The sequence below is a fragment of the Hyperoodon ampullatus genome, assembly GCF_949752795.1.
Source record: "Hyperoodon ampullatus genome assembly, chromosome: 1".
Lineage (NCBI taxonomy): Eukaryota > Metazoa > Chordata > Mammalia > Artiodactyla > Ziphiidae > Hyperoodon > Hyperoodon ampullatus.
Window position 1 is genome coordinate 12,899,445 of NC_136914.1, and position 19,555 is coordinate 12,918,999.

Here is a 19,555-nt window from a genome sequence, read left to right on the forward strand (position 1 = left end):
TGAATCTTTATGCCATAAGAAAAATCTTCGGCTCCTAAATGAAGCGGGGTCGGGGAAATGTAAGTCAGGAGGAGTTACTTAAAAACAAAAATGCTCATCTCTTTCCTGCCTTAAACATTCCCACAGATAGATCATCTCCCGAGGGACTGTCAAATTCGAGATCCCCGCAGGTCAGTGCAGAATCAGTGCACAGAGACTGGCTGAACTGTGATTTTAAAATGATTCCATCTGGTCCGCGCTCATCAGGACAAAAGAAGCCGAACTGCCAAGCGGAGGGAACGCCAGCCTCAAGGCGCCTGAGCTCGCCAGCCCTCGGGGAGCCGCTGCGCCGCCGAGCCCCCCTCCCGGAGCCTGGCACAGCCCAGCTCGCGCCCTGCCCGCGAGTGGGAGGGAACCGCTCGCACAAAGCCCCGCCGGCCCGGCAGCCCCGCGGGACTTTCCGTAGGACGCCGCGGGGCTCGCGCGCCTTCAGCGCAGCCGCACCCAAGCTGCACCGGGCGAGAGGAAAAGAAACAGCAGCCACCTCACGGGAACGGGAAGAACTAGGAGGAGCTGGAGCTGCCTCGGTTTCCCCGACTGCAAACTGCCGGCAACGGAAACGACGCTACTCGCGGTACGCTCCCTGCAAGCACCGCGACCCGGAAGTCGGGGAGCGAAGCGGCGGGAACGCCTTCCCCGGCACACTGCCCGGCCCCGCCCCGCCGCCCTCTCCGATTGGCCCGAGCTCCACCAATCGCTATCTCTGAAGGGATGTAGAGCTGGGCTGGCCCGCCGCGCGTGCTCGGATTCTAGGGACGCCCGACGGTTTCCCTGGCAACCACTACCTTGAGGCACGCCCCGCGCCAAAGATCGGTCTTCGGCAGAGCGGCTCCGCACATTTTTCTCGCCTTAAATTTCAGGTCTTCTGCGCAAGCTGAAACGGTGTACTACTCCTAGATTCCAAGCACGGGAGAAGCGATGTGCTTTGTGTAACTTTCATACCGCCAGGGTTACAAAAGTGCTTTCACCTGCATTTAATCTTAATTCTGTGAAGTAACTAGTAACAGTCCCACTTTACGGATGAGGAAACAGAATTTACGTTGAATGACTTGCCCATGGCTACTACGTGGCAGATACGGAGAGCCCTGTACGTTGAGTAAAGAAGTTTAGACTTTGTCCTGTAATGATAAACATCTAATAGTACATGGAACATTTATTCCTTAGCTGGTTTTTTCTTGAAAAAGTAACTTATGCACATGACTTTTTAAAAAAATCCAACCTCAAACAGTACATTCATTAACTCAAGTATCTGTTGATGCACCAGGCAGTGTTCTAAGAGGGAGTCATACATTAAATAAATGCAAATATTTAGTATGTCAAGTGGTACTAAAGGGGTATTAGGGAAGGGAGGGAGAGTTTCTACATACAGTGTAGACAGGGGAGTCTCCGTGTTAAGGTGACATTTGACCAGTGTTCGGAATGAAGTAAAGGAGTGAGAGTATCTGGAGGAAGAGTATTCCGGACACTAGAAATGCAAGTGCAAAGACATACTTCATAAGGTGGAGGAATAGCAGGAAGGGCAGTATGCCTGGAGGAGAAAGAACAAGGGGAGAGTAAACTACAAGTACAAAGGACAATTTACACGGAAAAATAACTTCCACCCACCCATGCACAGCTCCTGGTCCCTCAGCCCCCTTTCTCGAAAGCAACCAGTATTAGTTGCTTATTTGTACCTTCAGGGACAGTCTATGCAAATATATATATATATACCCCCTCCAACCCCTTGTTAGCACAAACTGAAGCAGCAGTACACACTTTTCCACACCTCAACCAACGTTTTTTTAAAAGGTGCTAATTGTAAAACGCTAGACATGTGAGAAAGGTGCATAAGCCATCATCCCTGCCCCATAGAAGCAACTAACTTGGTAATGAAACCTGGACATATACTATAATAATGAAACAGACTCGGATCTTGAACTTAAAGATCATCTCAATGAATATTTTTTATTGTACATAAAAAGATTCAGAAAGGCAAAGTACACAGCCAAATTGGCAAATTAAGAACTAGAAACAAACCTATATTTCAGGTGTCTATTATTACACAAAACCTTCATAGAATAGAAAGTGAGATAATTCTGTAATACAATTATAAAATCCTTTTACCTTTTCAATGTGCTACACTGAGAGTTGGGGGTGGTGGTGCAGAGAGGAACCCTTCTGCTGGTCTCCATGCTGCCTGTTGGCCCACTTCTATCCATGTTTTTCTCCAAGAGAGGAGAATGCTCACCTGTTTGGTCAGAACCTGAGAAGTTGGTTGAACTGCATTTATTGGAAGCAGGATCACTGTCTATTAAAATGTCAGGTGCATATGGATTTCCTCTTCTCTCTTCCACGAATTCATTTGCATATAACTAGCAGATACAATAAACCAGTCCTGTGCCTCAGGGAAGATTGGCCTCCTATCTTTCTCATTTTATTGTCTTTCTCCTTTGTGGCTGGCTAAATGGTGGTTAGATCCTAAGATTAGAATTCTGGCTTCAAGGAGAAAGTGGGACCTACTTAGGTCTCTGAACTAAATTGTGTGCTTCTACCAGGCCTTATCAGATACACCTACAAGGAGGAAAGAGGCTATGGTGTAATGGAGTTTGGTTATATTTTTATGTAGTACTGAGGAATCTCTGCTTTTCTTGGATTCTCAGACTAAACAACAAAGGCACTGTTGATTTTAGAAACTGCTTAATGGATAGAGTTGTTTGGTATGACTGTTAATCAACAATTTGTTACAGTGTTTGCGGTTTGATCCATGGAGGACCCAAATAAAATATCAAGCCCTCTTGTGGAGTGTGTGAAGTCTGGAATGCAGCGAGTTTATACGGAGAAGGAAAACTGTATACTCCTTTCACTAACAGTGAAATGGATTACTTCTGCAGAAGCATTAAAAATGTTATGGACAGTGGCAACCCTGACTGGTTTTATGATGATTTGTGCTGCACTTGCCTGAAACTAAGTTAGACACTGTGCTTAGGGGGAACCCCTCGTGTATGGATTCCCCATATAATATTTTTTTAATGGAAGGACAAGGAAATACACAGAATGCCAAGGCAAATTTGTTCTCACAGCTACTAGTAATGGGGTTTACCAATGAAAAGAAAATTTAAGCTATGCAAAATTAAGCTAATGGGCTGGGGTGAAGATATTAACCAGAACAAAGGAAATAACCATCGAATCAGGTAGAACTATTTATACGATTGTTTTTAAAAAACAAAGGGGGAGGGGGAGTTAAGAAGCAAGAATTTTGACAGATTCCCTACAGAGGGTTTGGTGGCACATGAACAATAGCTGGTAGCAGGGAAAACTATTCAGGCTCCTGAGTCGGCCTCACCTAAGTTAATCTATCAGATCTGTCCCAATTATCCCAGCCTGGATGAGTTTAGGGCTAAGGATGCTGAAATAGGGAAATAAGGTGCATTTAGCACAGGGAAGTTATTTTAATTCATCATTAGGGCTGTGGTAGAAAAGGACAACTAACTTGAGGGTCAAGAAATCATCAGTTGGGGCTTCCCTGGTGGCGCAGTGGTTGAGAGTCCGCCTGCCGATGCAGGGGACACGGGTTCGTGCTCCGGTCTGGGAGGATCCCACATGCCGCGGAGCGGCTGGGCCCGTGAGCCATGACCGCTGAGCCTGTGCGTCCGGAGCCTGTGCTCCGCAACCGGAGAGGCCACAACAGTGAGAGGCCCGCGTTCAGCAAAAAAAAAAAAAAAAAAAAAAAGAAATCATCAATTGACCCCTGTTAGGAGGTCCAAGATTGTATGATATAGTTTATGTTGAGTGGCAGAGGACAGTGGAAAACCTCTGGGGGATTATCTAACAATGATGCAAAATGTACTATAATATCATCAGGGGAATGGAAGGGCAATATTAAGGTATGAAAATTGAAGTTTGCAGCAAATGAAAATGTTATGGCAGGCAGCACCAGAATCGTGATGAAGCTGAAGCTGGAGAAATAAGAAAGTAGGAACTACCCAGTGCCTCCTTTTATCTGAATCTGTAATTACAGTGGATGTGATGAAGTTCCTTGTCACTACCAGCTTAAAGCCAAATGTCTTTTAAGAGACAGAGAAGTCTGCCCTTCATGGATTTTTAATTAGACACGTAAAATGGGAGCCCTGAAGATTGCTCAGACCTTCCTTTGGAGTAAATATCAGGCAGTGTCAGATTGGGGAAGGACACAGGAAATCTCACCTCTCATTAGTAAACAATGGGGGCAGAACCTCCACTAATGCTTTCTGTTAATCCTCTGTGGCCCAGGAGAAAAGACCCACGGGAATAACTGTTAGCCATCATGATTTGAACAAGGTAGTTACCATGACTTAAATTAGTGTCTGTTCTGCCAAGCACTGTAGAAACTGCCTAAGACATTCAACAAGCTAACGTTCAACAAGCTAAACAAGCTGCTTTTGTGATAGATTCAACTATGCTACCTTCTTCTTCTTTTCTTTAAATTTACTTAACTATAGTTGATTTACAATATGGTGTTAATTTTAGGTGTACAGCTTCAGAGTCTTTTCCATTATAGGTTGTTATTCAATATGGTTCCATGGGCTGTACAGTAAATCCTTGTTGTTTATCTATTTTATATATAGTGATATGTATCTATTAATCCCAGACTCCTAATTTATTCCCCCTCCCCTTCCCCTTTGGTAAACATAAATGTGTCTTCTATGTCTGTGAGTCTGTTTCTGTTTTGCAACTAAGTTGATTTGTATTTTTTTGTTTAGATTCCACATATAAGTGATATATGATATTTGCCTTTCTCTGTCTGATTTACTTCACTTAGTGTGATCATCTCTAGGTCCATCCATGTTGCTGAAGATGGCATTAGTTCATTCTTTTTTATGGCTGAGTCCTATTCCATTGTCTATATGGGCCACATGTTCTTTATCCATTCATCTGTCGTTGGACATTAGGTTACTTCCATGTCTTGGCTATTGTAAATAGTGCTGCTATGAACATTGGGGTGCATGTAACTTTTTTTTTCTGATTTTTCTGGATATATGCCCAGGAGTGGAATTGCTGGATCATATGGTAGTTCTATTTTTAGCTTTTTAAGGAACCTCCAGACTATTTTGCATAGTCGCTGCACCAATTAACATTTCCACCAACAGTGTGGGAGGGTTCCCTTTTCAGCTATGCTATCTTCTTGATCTCGCTCTCAGAGTGAGATCGGTTTGCTTGTGCATGAGAAGGAATGTGTAATATATTTATGGTCCTTCTCCAAGGACATCTGACCTCTCCAGCTCACTGCTACAATTTGGTGAGAGCGGACTTAGACATGATCACCATCAAAATTAATTCATTATACTGATTACATTATGATCATTCCCCACCTTGGAAGGAGAAACTCAGGAGATTTGAGAGCTGTCATGGCACGTATGACTAGCTGAATCAATCTAATTAAGATTTAAAGCTTATTTTTTAGATTTCCTTCCCATTTAGGTCACCACAGATCATTGAGTAGAGTTCCCTGTGCTATACAGTAGGTTCTCATTAGTTACCTATTTTATACATAGAAGTGTACATATGAAGGGATATCTGTATACGTATAACTGATTCACTTTGCTGTACAGCACAAACTAACACAACATTGTAAAGCAATTACACTCCAATAAAAATTAATAAAAAAATAGGACACATACACATTGGTAAGCAAAACAATGCTTGGAAAATAAAGAAGATGGTAGACTAAATAAAAAAGATTTAGAGCTTAGTGAAATCAGTGAAATTTCTAAAAATAACTTTGGGCCACCAGAGGTGTTTTATAAATGGTAAACAATAAATTACTCCCCCTCCAGGACTCTGTCAATAAAAAGGAGACACAACACCTTACAGGAATATTTGGCAAGCTACGAAAAATATGTAATGGGTAGTGGCCCAAGGATTCTGCTGAGACCCTACTATTCTCACACATTCATACATAATTTTACAAGTTTCTGACACCACAATACATGCAAATTGGAGGCTTTGAATGAAATATAATACTGCCACCTTGTGGCGACCACTGGGATTTTGGGACTCAAAAGGTTCCTGATGAGAGGCGGAGTCAAGATGGCTGTGTGGAAAGACACGGAGTTAGCATCTCCCTACAACTAGGGCGCCTGATGGCCGCTGGTGGGAGACTCTGAAGCCCAAGAAGAGGGGAGGAACCCCAAAGTGAACCGGCGGCTTGCGGGACCTTGGTTCACGAGCCCAGGGCCAGGCCGAAGCTCCTGTGGTGGGAGCTCTGAGTCCAAACCACTGGATTAACAGAGAACCTCAGACCCCAGGGAATATTCATCAGAGTGAGGTCTCACGGAGTTCCTCATCTCAGCACCAAAACCCAGCTCTACCCAATAGCTTACAAACCCCAGTGTTGGAAGCCTCAGGCCAAACAACTGGTAAGATGGGAACACAATCCCACTCATTAAAAAAAAAAAAAAAAAATGAAACGGCAAAAAAATATGTCACAGATGAAGGAGCAAGGTTAAAACCTACAAGACCAAATAAATGAAGAGAAAATAGGCAATCTACCTGAAAAAGAATTCAGAGTAACGATAGTAAAGATGATCCAGAATCTTGGAAATAAAGTGGAGGCAAGGATTGAGAAAATACAAGAAATGTTTAACAAAGATCTAGAAGAACAAAAGAAGAAACAGATGAACAACACAATAAATGAAATAAAAAGTACACTAGAAGGAATCAACAGAAGAATAACTGACAGAAGAACAAATGTGAGCTGGAAGACAAAATGGTGGAAATAACTGCGGAGGAGCAGAATAAAGTGAAAAGAATTGAAGACAATCTCAGAGACCACTGGGACAAGACTAAACGCACCAACATTCAAATTATAGGGGTCCCAGAAGAAGAAGAGAAAAAGAAAGGGTCTGAGAAAATATTTGAAGAGATTATAGTTGAAAACTTCCCTAAAATGGGAAAGGAAATAGTCACCCAAGTCCAGGAAGCACAGAGTACCATACAGGATAAACCCTAGGAAAAATACACCAAGACACATATTAATCAAACTAACAAAAATTAAATTCAAAGAAAAAATATTAAAATCAGGAAGGGAAAAACAAAAAATAACATACAAAGGAATACCTATAAGGTTATCAGCTGATTTTGCAGCGGAAACTCTGTAGGCCAGAAGGGAGTGGCAGGATATACTTAAAGTGATGAAACAGATAAACCTACAACCAAGATTACTCTACCCAGCCAGGATCTCATTCGATGGAGAAGTCAAAAGCTTTTCAGACAAGCAAAAGCTAAGGGAATTCAGCACCACCAAACCAACTTTACGACAAACGCTAAAGAAACTTCTCTAAGCGGGAAACACAAGAGAAGAAAAAGACCCACAAAACAAACCCAAAACAATTAAGAAAATGGTAATAGGAACATACGTACCAATAATAACCTTGAATGTAAATGGATTAAATGCCCCAACCAAAAGACACAGACTGGCTGAATAGACAAAGAAACAAGACCCATATATATGCTGTCTACAAGAGACCCACTTCAGGCCTAGGGACACATACAGACTGAAAGTGAGGGGATGGAAAAAGCTATTCCATGCAAATGGAAATGAAAAGAAATATGGAATAGCAATTCTCATATAAGACAAAATAGACTTTAAAATAAAGAATGCTACAAGAGACAAGGAAGGACACTACATAGTGATCAAGGGATCAATCCAAGAAGAAGATATAACAATTATAAACATATGCATCCAACATAGGAGCACCTTAATACATAAGGCAACTGCTAACAGCTATAAAAGAGGAAATCGACAGTAACACAATAATAGTGGGGGACTTTAACACCTCACTTACACCAATGGACAGATCATCCAAACAGAAAGTTAATAAGAAAACACAAGCTTTATTATTATTATTATATATATATATTTTTGCGGTACGCAGCCTCTCACTGTTGTGGCCTTTCCCGTTGCGGAGCACAGGCTCCGGACGCGCAGGCTCAGCGGCCATGGCTCACGGGCCCAGTCGCTGCACGGCATGTGGGATCTTCCCGGACTGGGGCACGAACCCGTGTCCTCTGCATCGGCAGGCGGACTCTCAACCACTGTGCCACCAGGGAAGCCCTGGATCTAAGACTCTTGATGCAATTACAAAGTGTTTCTACGACCAAGGAGTTTGTCACACAAAGTCTGGGTGTTTTGAATAAATTAATCATTCTTCTATGCTTAGCATCATGGCCTCCTTGGGTTTTCCAACAGAGATCAACTACGTGGATAAACTAAAGCACTAGCTGTTCTTCCATTAGACCTCCTGGTTTTCTCCCTCTGATACCAATGAAAAATCTAGTGATATTCAGAAGCAGTTAGAGACAAATTTAGAAAGACTTAACAATTAGAAACTCTTGGTCATTAAATTACTTTCCTTCACTTTAGCAGTATGGAAAATCATGCCAGGACTTTTTTCTGGGCAAATATATTTGTTCAATTAGACCTGTTTACACTGAGGTTTTTCTTTATATATACAGAGTTGGCCTTGTAAATTATCAACGTAACTAAGCCTACCAAAATTTTGTTTGGCTCTCATTGCACTGACCCTTACGCACAAGGTTTATGTGTACAGACTTGTTTCAATAAATTTATTGTTTATTTGGGGGGGCGTGGTTAGGCTCTTAAGCAGTTTTTCCTCCTCTGTTTCCCATGATCCCTGTGGAAACAGGCCTCCAGCTTCTGCCCACAGCCAGCTGTTTTTTCCCCAGAGCTTGTCTACATGGCATGGCAAAGTAGGGAGACTTTTTTCCCCCAGGCATCCATGCACAACTCTCTTCTCTAGACCATTAACCTCCTTAACCATTGACACAGATTCTGGAATTAACATTTCTTAGGACAATCACCGATTACTCAATCTGCTTTGAACATATTTCTCTCTCAACTGTGGATGTAACTTAGGCTCATCTTGGGGACCTCTACCCCTAAGCACATAAGGATATATAGCAAAATGAAAGGTAGATACCTGAGATGCTAAAGGAATTCAGAGAAGGGGTCTGCTGTAGTCAGGTTTTGATTCATGAAACACATAAAACTTGAGTGAGACCTTGAGAGGTAGAAAAGAATTGAGTGGTCAGGGAGGAGGCTGGGCACCCTGGGCAGAGGGTAAACATCAAGAGAAAAGGCACAGAAAGAGAAAAGTGAACGTGACATGTTCAGGGTAGAATAAAGAAGAGCCTGGCAGGTCCTTGAGGCATGTAAGGGAATATTGGGAAATAATCTTGAGAAACCAGAGAGCAGCCTGAGGGACTGAACTTTACCACCAAGGAAGAGTGGAGCTTTTTAAACAAGAGCAACAGCTGACACTAATGAACTGGGGAGATTACTTGGTAATCTACTGGAGTAAAGAGTGGACTGCAGAGGGCAGATACTATAGACAGTGCGGCCAGTTTGAGTATCATTGTAAGATTATGGGTATTGGGGTAGTAGATAGCAATAGAAACGGAAGTCTGGAAAATGAGACATTTCAGAGGAGGGCTCTAAAGATTTATCAATGATGGGATATAATGAAAAAAAGTAAATTGATCAGAAGAACTATGGCACCATTGATAAAAGCCGAAGGACTCTGGGAAGATAGCTAGCTTGACGAGAAAGTCTGAACATCTTCTTGTGGGACATCCAAGAAGTGCTGAGAAGGCAGCTGAAAATGAGAAACTGGAGTTCAAGTAAGAGAACAATGAAATACTGATTTGGAGATACCTTTGTGCTGGATATCTTCCTTCTCTCACTTCGATCTACTCTACATCTTTCTCCACCCTGCTTCAAATGGCCAGGAGGAAGGTTCGTATAATTTAGTACTTAGTACATCAAGCTGAAATTCCTTTTCTTCTGGCTTCCGGTAGAGCTTAGCCAATGGGAAGCACTGGCAAGAGGCTGAAGGGATGGAGGAGAATAAAGTGTCTTCCTCCTTTGGGATCTGGCTGAATCCTGCTTAACTGAAGGCCACAACTCTTAGCCATTCACTCATGAGAAAACACAGCTTATTATACCTGCATCCTCAGGCTGGCATGTGTCAAATCTTTCTGCTCTCATGGGGCCAGAAACTAACCCAGCCAGTGGCGCAGTGCTGCTGTGAAGTAGAATGCTTGCTACCAGACACTGCCAGGGAATCCCAAATAAGAAGAGTGATCAGAATGGAGAACCCAGATAGCAAACCATGTTCAAGCTGCCCAGAGAGTATCGCCCTACTGACGTTCTCCTAGTGTTTCCCAGTCGTGGGTAAAGGTCTGAGAAATTGATACCTTGAACTTGGCAGAGCCCAGCCAATCTCCCTTGAGCTGCTGCTCTCTATATTTACAACTTTCTTCTTTCACAAAAGTTCACTCCTTGCTTCCTTCCTGGGGGAGGGGTACAAAAATTAGAAAATAAAGGTAAGGAGATTAAGCTGAAGGTCTGGGCTTGGTCACTCTCCACACAAGCATCTAAGCCTCCTAAGTCATTTGGGCAGCTGATAGCTACTATTTAAGGCTAGTAAACTCCAAGTAAAGACACATTTTTTTTTTTAATTTTTATTAATTTATTTATTTATGGCTGTGTTGGGTCTTCGTTTCTGTGTGAGGGCTTTCTCTAGTTGTTGCAAGTGGGGGCCACTCTTCATCGCGGTGCGTGGGCCTCTCACTATCGCAGCCTCTCTTGTTGCGGAGCACAGGCTCCAGCCGCGCAGGCTCAGTAATTGTGGCTCACGGGCCTAGTTGCTCTGCGGCATGTGAGATCTTCCCAGACCAGGGCTCGAACCTGTGTCCCCTGCGTTGGCAGGCAGATTCTCAACCACTGCGCCACCAGGGAAGCCCAAGACACATATTTTCTGTCTGAACTTCTTATCCATGTATAAGGTTTGTACAGGAAACACATCCAGCTGTGCAACCTGCAGTAAGTTGCTCAATGTTACTGTGGCTCCATTTTTTTTAAGTATAAAATGAAGATAATCATAGCATATTAGGTAGATGTTATTGGTATCTTCATTTCATACCTTTAAAAAAAGACTGAGATGTTGTGAGGACTTACTGAGATCATATATGAAACTGTTTAGCCCAGAGTCTGGCACAAATGTCACTTCCTACTACAGGACAATAAAGTGATTGAGCACTCACCTCGAGCCGGGCAGTGGGGAGCTTTCCCATAGTTTCTCTCTTTTAATAACCAGCAGCCCTGGCAAGCGGTTCAGGACTCGGAAGTGCCGAGCCGTAGGGTAGGAGGCAAAGGGTGCAGTTCGGTGAAGCGAGCTCCCAGAGGGCGAGTGTGCAGGGTGGCCGGGAGGGAGAGAGGAGAGAGGAGGGAGGGGGTCCCCGGGGGTCCCCGGGGGTCCCCCGCCCCGCCCCGCCCCGCGACGCCGGGGAGCGGGGCGCAGGCGCCGTGAGTGTCCATCCTCGGCGGGCAGCGTGGGCGCTGCCGCTCTGCTCTTCGCGTCGCGCTGTCGGTTGCAGCCCGTCGAGTCAGCTCCATGAGGACCAGGCATGTGAACTTGCTGATCGCGCTCGTCGCCGTCTTGCTCTTCAGTTTCTCCTGCTTCTGCATCTCCAGGATGACTCACACCAGTAAGCGGCGGCTGGCTTCTCTCGCTTCCTTCTCGCCTCCTGGGCTTCGGGGCTCCGGGATGACTGGGGAGGACGGGTCGGAGAGAAGGGGAGAGACGTACTAGGAGCTTTCAGATGTAGGGCACCCCCCCCACACACACACACACACCACGCCCTTGTCCGCCGGCGGTTAAACTGTAACGGGCGTCCCTGGTCCACCGGGTGGCCGTGACCCCCGCCGGGCGCGCGCGCCAACCGTTGCTGTGCGCGCGGCTGCCCGGTCCTCTCTTGCGTCTGCGGGCTCCTTTTCTCTCAGAGGTTCAGGGGCCCCTTCTGTGCCCACCTTTCCCCACACTTCGTCGTTTTCTCCCCCATCGTTTTCAGGGAAATGTGAATGTCTGACTTAAGGAACTCCTCTTACACAGCCAGCAAATCTCTCCTCTTTCGTGTCCTACGTTATTGTTTTGAGCCACACTGGAAGGCTCCCTAAAGTATTTGTTTTGCGAAGCTGAAAAGGGATGAGATGACGGAGACGTGATCAACAATTTAGAGCGCTGGTTTAGCACCTGAACTTGCTCAAATGGACCGTGTGCGTTACCACTTTGAAACGCACCAAGGTTTTTAGTTTATTGCTGTCTGTAGGGTTGCCAATTTAGCAAATAAAAATAAAGGTTGAGGTTTTCCCTGGTGGCGCAGTGGTTGAGAGTCCGCCTGCCGGTGCAGAGGACACGGGTTCGTGCCCCGGTCCGGGAAGATCCCACATGCCGCGGAGCGGCTGGGCCCATGAGCCATGGCCGCTGAGCCTGCGCGTCCGGAGCCTGTGCTCCGCAACGGGAGAGGCCACAACAGTGAGAGGCCCGCGTACCTCAAAAAAAAAAAAAAAAAGAAAAAGAGTCAAACAAAGAATTAAGCATGTATCAGAATCTTGGAGTTTTAACAAATCTTCACATCAATGGGTCAGGTTAATGGCCCATTTAGCTTAGATTCTCTGTTCCCAAATTTTTGGCTTTCAGCTTCCTCATTGTAAACTTTGAGTGAATCCTTCAGAAGTTTTTTTCTAACAAGTCAAATGTATTTGTTTTGAGCCACAGAATTATGTTGAATAACAGAAGTTGGAAAGCCTAACATAAGAAATTAAGAGGATAATACTGTTACAAAGTACCTCAAATAACTTTGTCCTTTTTAACCCATAAATTAAATGCTATCCAAACACGCTCCAGAAGATGACAGCGTCAAAAGTCTAGAAATGGTGGCCTTATCACGGATGCAATGTGAAAAATGTTCAATGATCTTGACATCTAGCCAACAATCATATCTTATGCATGGAGCACCATCAATTCCCTTAAACTGAGGCTCTTTAACGGAGGTATCACAAGTCAAATATTTTATTTTACCAATAAAATTGAAAGCGTGATAATACCAAAATCAAAGTCAAGATTTACTATCAAATATAAGTAGTAAGAGCTGCATGACCAACACCTGTGGGGCAAAGAAACGTGATTCAATACTACGTTTATGCTGTTATTTTTATTTTTAGTGTGAATTAAATAAAATGACAGGCTCTGAGAGAAGCCTGGATTTGAACTCTATTTCCACCATTTGCTAGTCAAAGGCAAGTAATTACCTTCAGTTTCTTCACCTGGGTTGTTGGGACAGTTCGATGAGGTAAGGAATGTAAAGCCCTTAGAGCTGACTGAGCACAGTAGAAGATTAGCAATTCTTATCAGTAGCATTTCGAAAAGAAACCATATAGTACATTTATTACGTTAACATTTAACATATCTATATCATACACTGTCACGAAATAGTAAGCCTCCCTGCCCACCACAATGACGTCTCATCAGAACATCTAGAACTCTATGAAAGGCCTGGGGTACTAACTGGACGCTGCTCAAATGTGATTTACTCAAAATTCAGGACCTGATTATGTGCATTAGGAAGCAGAACCTCACAGTTTGCAGAGGGCAGGCGCTCTGCGGGAGGGAAAAGTCTTCGGATGGATAACGATAAGGATAAGGAGGAATCCCAGGCCAGCTCTGGAGCCGGATCCACGGAACGGTTGGCCGGCTGCGGCGGCGCGGCGCGTGGTCGGGAGAGTGCGCCCGACTGCGCCTGCCTCGCCCAGCGGCGCCCCTCTGCGGCCGTTGAGCCCCTCGGTGCAGGTGCGCGCGGCACTCGCCTCGGGCCTCCGCCTTCTCCCCGCCCACGGCCGCACGCGCATGCGCAGTTAGCAGTCGCTGCTGGGCGGCCGCCGGCGGGATTGCTCTAGGGAGACGCGGGGACCAAGTGGCAGCGACTCGGACGTCTGAGCTGCCACTGCCGAAAACGGGCCCGCAAGGCAGGTGCGTGGGCAGTAAGCCACTTTCCCGCGTCCCTTTGCCCACGGGCTGGGGTGAGGAATCCGAGTCCTGGCTTCTTCCCTCGGGGCGGAGGTTCCGGGGCCGCACCCCTCTCTTTGGCGAGCCGCTAGAAGGAACCGGTAGGGTCCAGTGAGGGGGTGCGTGTTGAGTTCGGGGATGGGGATGCAGCCAGCGAGGTTTCTGGGCGGGCTCTCCCGGCCTCGGGAGTGGGAAGGCCGGCCCGGGAGGCGGGCGTTGAGGCCACCTCCGCGTCCGTTGGGTCCTCCGGAACTGCTGTGTCCACCGCCTCGCTGGGGCTGGCGCAGGAAGGCCAGGTGTCTCCCTCAGCCTGGCCTGTCCCCGACGGTTAAGGGGCCCCAGGGAGCCGAGTCCGTTATTCCAGCGGTTGCCATTTCAGCCCTGTTCCACGCTCGATACCCGGTGCGCGCTCCCGAGGGATGGAGAAGGGGCCCGGTAGCCTCTCGGGGCTGCTCACTCCGCCGGCTACGTCTCACAAAAACGCGAACCAAACCAAAATAGGCTCTGTAAAGGCGAAGGGACCTAACCCTCACGGGGGTGTGTCCTTTGACTCCCGGCCGCTCCCTCGAGGCGATGCCTGGGGCCCGGTGCGCGCGGATAGGGAGGGACCTAGAGGGTTGTGTTGAATCCCACGAAGCCCTGAGGACTCGAGACTCATTATCGCCGAAAGCCTGTTTACAATGATCAGATACTTGAGCTGATTTTATTTATAGCATCTGCCTGAGAGACAAAGAGGATGGAATCTTAAAAAAAAAAAAAAAAAAAAAGGTCATGAAGAACCTAGGGGCAAGACGGGAATAAAGATGCAGACCTACTAGAGAATGGACTTGAGGACATGGGGAGGGGGAAGGGTAAGCTGGGACGAAGTGAGAGAGTGGCATGGACATATATACACTACCAAACGTAAGGTAGATAGCTAGTGGGAAGCAGCCGCATAGCACAGGGAGATCAGCTCGGTGCTTTGTGACCACCTAGAGGGGTGGGATTGGGAGGGAGACGCAAGAGGGAAGAGATATGGGGATATATGTATATGTATAACTGATTCACTTTGTTATAAAGCAGAAACTAACACCATTGTAAAGCAATTATACTCCAATAAAAATGTTTAAAAAATCACTGTAGAATTAAAAAAAAAAAAGCAAATGGCAACAAAGTTCAGAAGGGAGAAAGTAAATCGAGTGGCCATGGGAAGACCTCTCTAATTAGAAGAGAGTTATTTTATACTGAAGATTTTTGGTGCATAAAAGCCATCAAAACCCTGATCTAGCCTTCTGAATTTGCTTGCTTTAAAATTTTTACGTCACTCTAGGTCTTTTAATCACTCTAGGTAGCCCTCCTTTTGGTAATTGTTTGACTTCTTTTCAGTTTACAGTTTTGTCTTTATATCTCATTGGTTTGATCTTCCAGTCAGGTTTAGACCTTATCTCTAAGTCCTTCGAAGATAGCCTTTATCTAATCAAGTTAATTATTGTGTGTGAATGATGCATGTTAATGGATCTGTAGAAGCTGAACAGTGCTATAAATTAACCTTATTACTTGTTTTCAGTACCTAATAAGTTTTAGTGCTCTTAACTACAAAGCTAGAATTGCTAACTTTAATGGAACTTTAGATCATCCAGGTTAACCCTTAAACTTGACAAATGAAAAAAAGGGTTTAGAACAGTTTGAAGCCCTTCCGTTTTTAATAACAGAACAATAAACTTGGTGCCATGGTGCCAAGCTCAGTGTACTTTCTATCATATTATTTTGTAGTTGAGCTCCTGAAGCTGCATGACAACTAAAACTTTAAATAGTGATTTTTCAAACACTACTTTTGAGCCATAGTGGTGTTGGTGAGTCCTCAGTCAGCCATTAAAACCGGATAGCAGGTGAATTGGTACAGCCACTATGGAGAACAGTATGGAGGTTCCTTAAAAAACTAAAAAGAGAACTACCAGATGACCCAGCAATCCCACTACTGGGCATATACCCTGAGAAAACTATAATTCAAAAAGAGTCATGTACCAAAATGTTCATTGCAGCTCTATTTACAGTAGCCCGGAGATGGAAACAACCTAAGTGTCCATCATCGGATGAATGGATAAAGAAGATGTGGCACATATATACAATGGAATATTACTCAGCCATAAAAAGAAACGAAATTGAGCTATTTGTAATGAGGCGGATGGACCTAGAGTCTGTCATGCAGAGTGAAGTAAGTCAGAAAGAGAAAGACAAATACCGTATGCTAACACATATATATGGAATTTAAGAAAAAAAATGTCATGAAGAACCTAGGGGTAAGACAGGAATAAAGACACAGACCTACTAGAGAATGGACTTGAGGATATGGGGAAGGGGAAGGGTAAGCTGTGACAAAGCGAGAGAGAGGCATGGACATATATACACTACCAAACGTAAGGTAGATAGCTAGTGGGAAGCAGCCGCATAGCACAGGGAGATCAGCTCGGTGCTTTGTGACCACCTGGAGGGGTGGGATAGGGAGGGTGGGAGGGAGGGAGACGCAAGAGGGAAGGGATATGGGAACAGATGTATATGTATAACTGATTCACTTTGTTATAAAGCAGAAACTAATACACCATTGTGAAGCAATTATACTCCAGTAAAGTTTAAAAAAAAAACAAAACTGAATAGCAGAAAATAGCAGAAAGGCATTTCAGTTATAAGAAATAGTATATAGAAAGCATGAATGTGTTAATAGGTGAGTGTTAAGAGTAAGAAATGAGTCTTAAAAGGGCAGAATTTATACTTAGAACTACAGACTATTGAACATTTTTATAAATAGGTAGTAAAGTAAGACTTGTTGTTTTTTAGAAAATTCATGCTGGAGAGAAGGTGGCAGATAGATTGATTGATTGGGAAGGCTGGAAGTGAAGAAGCAAAGTGGAAGTTTACTGATCCTTTTCGGAAACCATGGATTCCCAAATTAAGGCTGTGGCATGGATATAGAAAGATACATTCAAGAAATATCCAAATGCACTTAGTTACCAATGATGCAGGATATCAATGAGAAAGAATAGTCTTAAGATAGTGGCAAAGCAACTTGGCTGATTTGGTTGACTGGAGGTGAAGTTAATGGGAGAAGGGAATTGAGGAGCTAGAGAACAGGTTTGGGAGGAAAGACCAGCCTCAAATTAATAGAGGCTTTCGTACATCCTTGAAGATGGATAGTGATTTGAAACTAAAGAGTGGCCTCTGTGCTGTGGAGATAACATTTGGGAGTTTTTAGCTAGCTTTTATAGGTAGAAGTCAAGAGTATATGAAATGTAAGGAGAAAGTCTGGGGACAGAACCCTAACGAACAGCAACATTTACAGGAGATTAGAGAAAGAGCCCGTGAAGGTGGCAGAGGAAATGAAGAGAATCAAGAATCAGGAATAGCATCATAGAAACCACGGGAGGAGAGGGCTTCAAGGAGGCAGTAGCAAGGTCAAGAGAGAGCAGTAGGCAATAGGACTGAAAAATGCTATTGCATTTACCAGCTGAGACGTGGTTGGTAGAACTGTTTCAAAGAAGCTAGAACCAAGTACAAGAATGATAAAAGTATTAGTTTTTCATTGTTGCCATACCAAACTTAGCAGCTAAATGCAGCACAAATTTATTTTCTCACAGTTCTATAGGTCAGAAGTCTGACACAGGTCTCACCGAGCTAACATCAAGTTGTTGGCAAGGCATCATTCCTTACTAGAAGCTCTGGGGAGATTCCGCTTCCTTGCTCATTCAGGTTGGTTGCAGAATTCAATTCCTTTTGGTTGTAGGACTGAGGTTCCTGTTTCCTTGTTGACTGTCAGCTGAGAGTTGTTTTCAGCTTCTAGAGAGCACCTACATTCCTTGGCTCATGCCCCCCCACCTTCCTCCATCTTCAAGATCTCTATGGTGGGCGGAGTCCCTCTCACTCTTCAAATCTCTTCTGCCCTCTTTCACTGACTTCCTCTTCCACTTTTAAGGGCCCATGTGATTATGTTGGGCCCACTTGCATAATACAGAATACTGTCCCTATTTTAGGGTCAGCTAATTAACAACCTTAATTCCATCTAAAAAGCCCCCTTTGCTATGTGAGGTCACGCTCACAGGACCCAGTGAATAGGGTGTGGACACCTTTGGGGGGTCATTGTTGTGGCTACCATAGGAAGTTGAAAGTACTAACAGTTCATGGATACATTCTTTCTAGATGCTTTTGTTAAGGAAAGGTGATACCTAGAAACATTTACATTATGTAGCATGTGATAATTATAGTAAATAGTAAGCCTTACTCTTTATCCTTGAGTTTTGTAACTAAGAAATGCAAGTATCTTCTTAAATACTCTGAGATTTGTGTGAACACTATGAAATTTTAAAGTCTCATAGGAGTATAAGGTAATACTATGAAGTTGTTAGTTTTTATATTTTTATGTAGCCTTAAGCTGCTTTAAAATCTTTGCTGGAAAGATTTTAAAGGCCATTTAACCAGCTAACTAGATATTTGTGCATAAAATATAATTTGGATACACATCAAAATATGGCTTTTAAAATATAAAGCCCACAGAAACTGGAATGGATGTCTACAGGATGGAACATACTAACAAAATATTTAACCTTGTGTTTTATAGGCCTAGAACCTCACTGCCATTTAGTGAGTTAAATTGTTAAACCTTCTAACCTTAGAGCCTTAATGAAAGGAATGTAGAGTTTGAATAGACCTAACTTTGAGTCTTGCCTTTGTTGTTTATTACCATTCTGTATTCTTGAGTAAGTTACTTACCTCCCTGAGCCTTGCTTTCCTTATGTATAATGGGGTACTAATACCTTCACCGCAGAGTAGCTGTAAGGATTGGAATTAACATGTCTGAAACACAGTAAATACTTGAAACAGCACTTCCTGTTCTCCTTGTTCCATTCCTCCCTTTTCAGTTCCTTTCTCAAGTGCAGCTTCCTTTGCCCTTGGCCTAAGGGAATCAGTCCTTTGCATCCTTTGCACCTCACTTTGAATGTAACTTTCTCAAGGGGGCTTTCTCTGCCCCTTCCCCTACCCTGTAAATTCAGTTCCCCAATTACCAACTCTTAAAATTTCTTTACTAGTCTGTCACTTGTTACAGTTTACGTGATATACCTGGGTTATTTTTTAATGTCTGCTTTCCATCCCAGACTATAAGCTCTTTGCGATCAGGGGCCATGTGTGTTTTACTAATTACTGAAAATTCAGTGTCTAACATCATGCCTGGCACATAATTGACAACCATAGGTATTTGTCAAATGAATTTGTGAATGATGAATTTTATTATCTACTGGCTAGCCTGTCTTGAATTTCTGGAAACACTAGCCACCACAAAATTAATAAACCCCTGGTGCAGCTTATTCTGAAGGATGCTCGTTTCTTCTGTGAATAAGTACCTGCATTTCGAATGGAGTCTTGCAGCTTCTTTGGAAGAAGGCTGCCTCTTTAAGATGCCACTATTACCTACCTCTCCACCTTATTTGTGATCCTTCAAAGTGAACTTTCTATGTGCTACATAGCCTACATAGCCAGATAATTCCAAGAATACCCTTTAATTTTGGTGAAAATTTGTAGTTTTATTTTTCTGATGTGGTAACACAAAATTTTTTCATCTAATTTTTTTGTTTACTGTCTTTTCTAGTAAATTATGAATTGAGTTG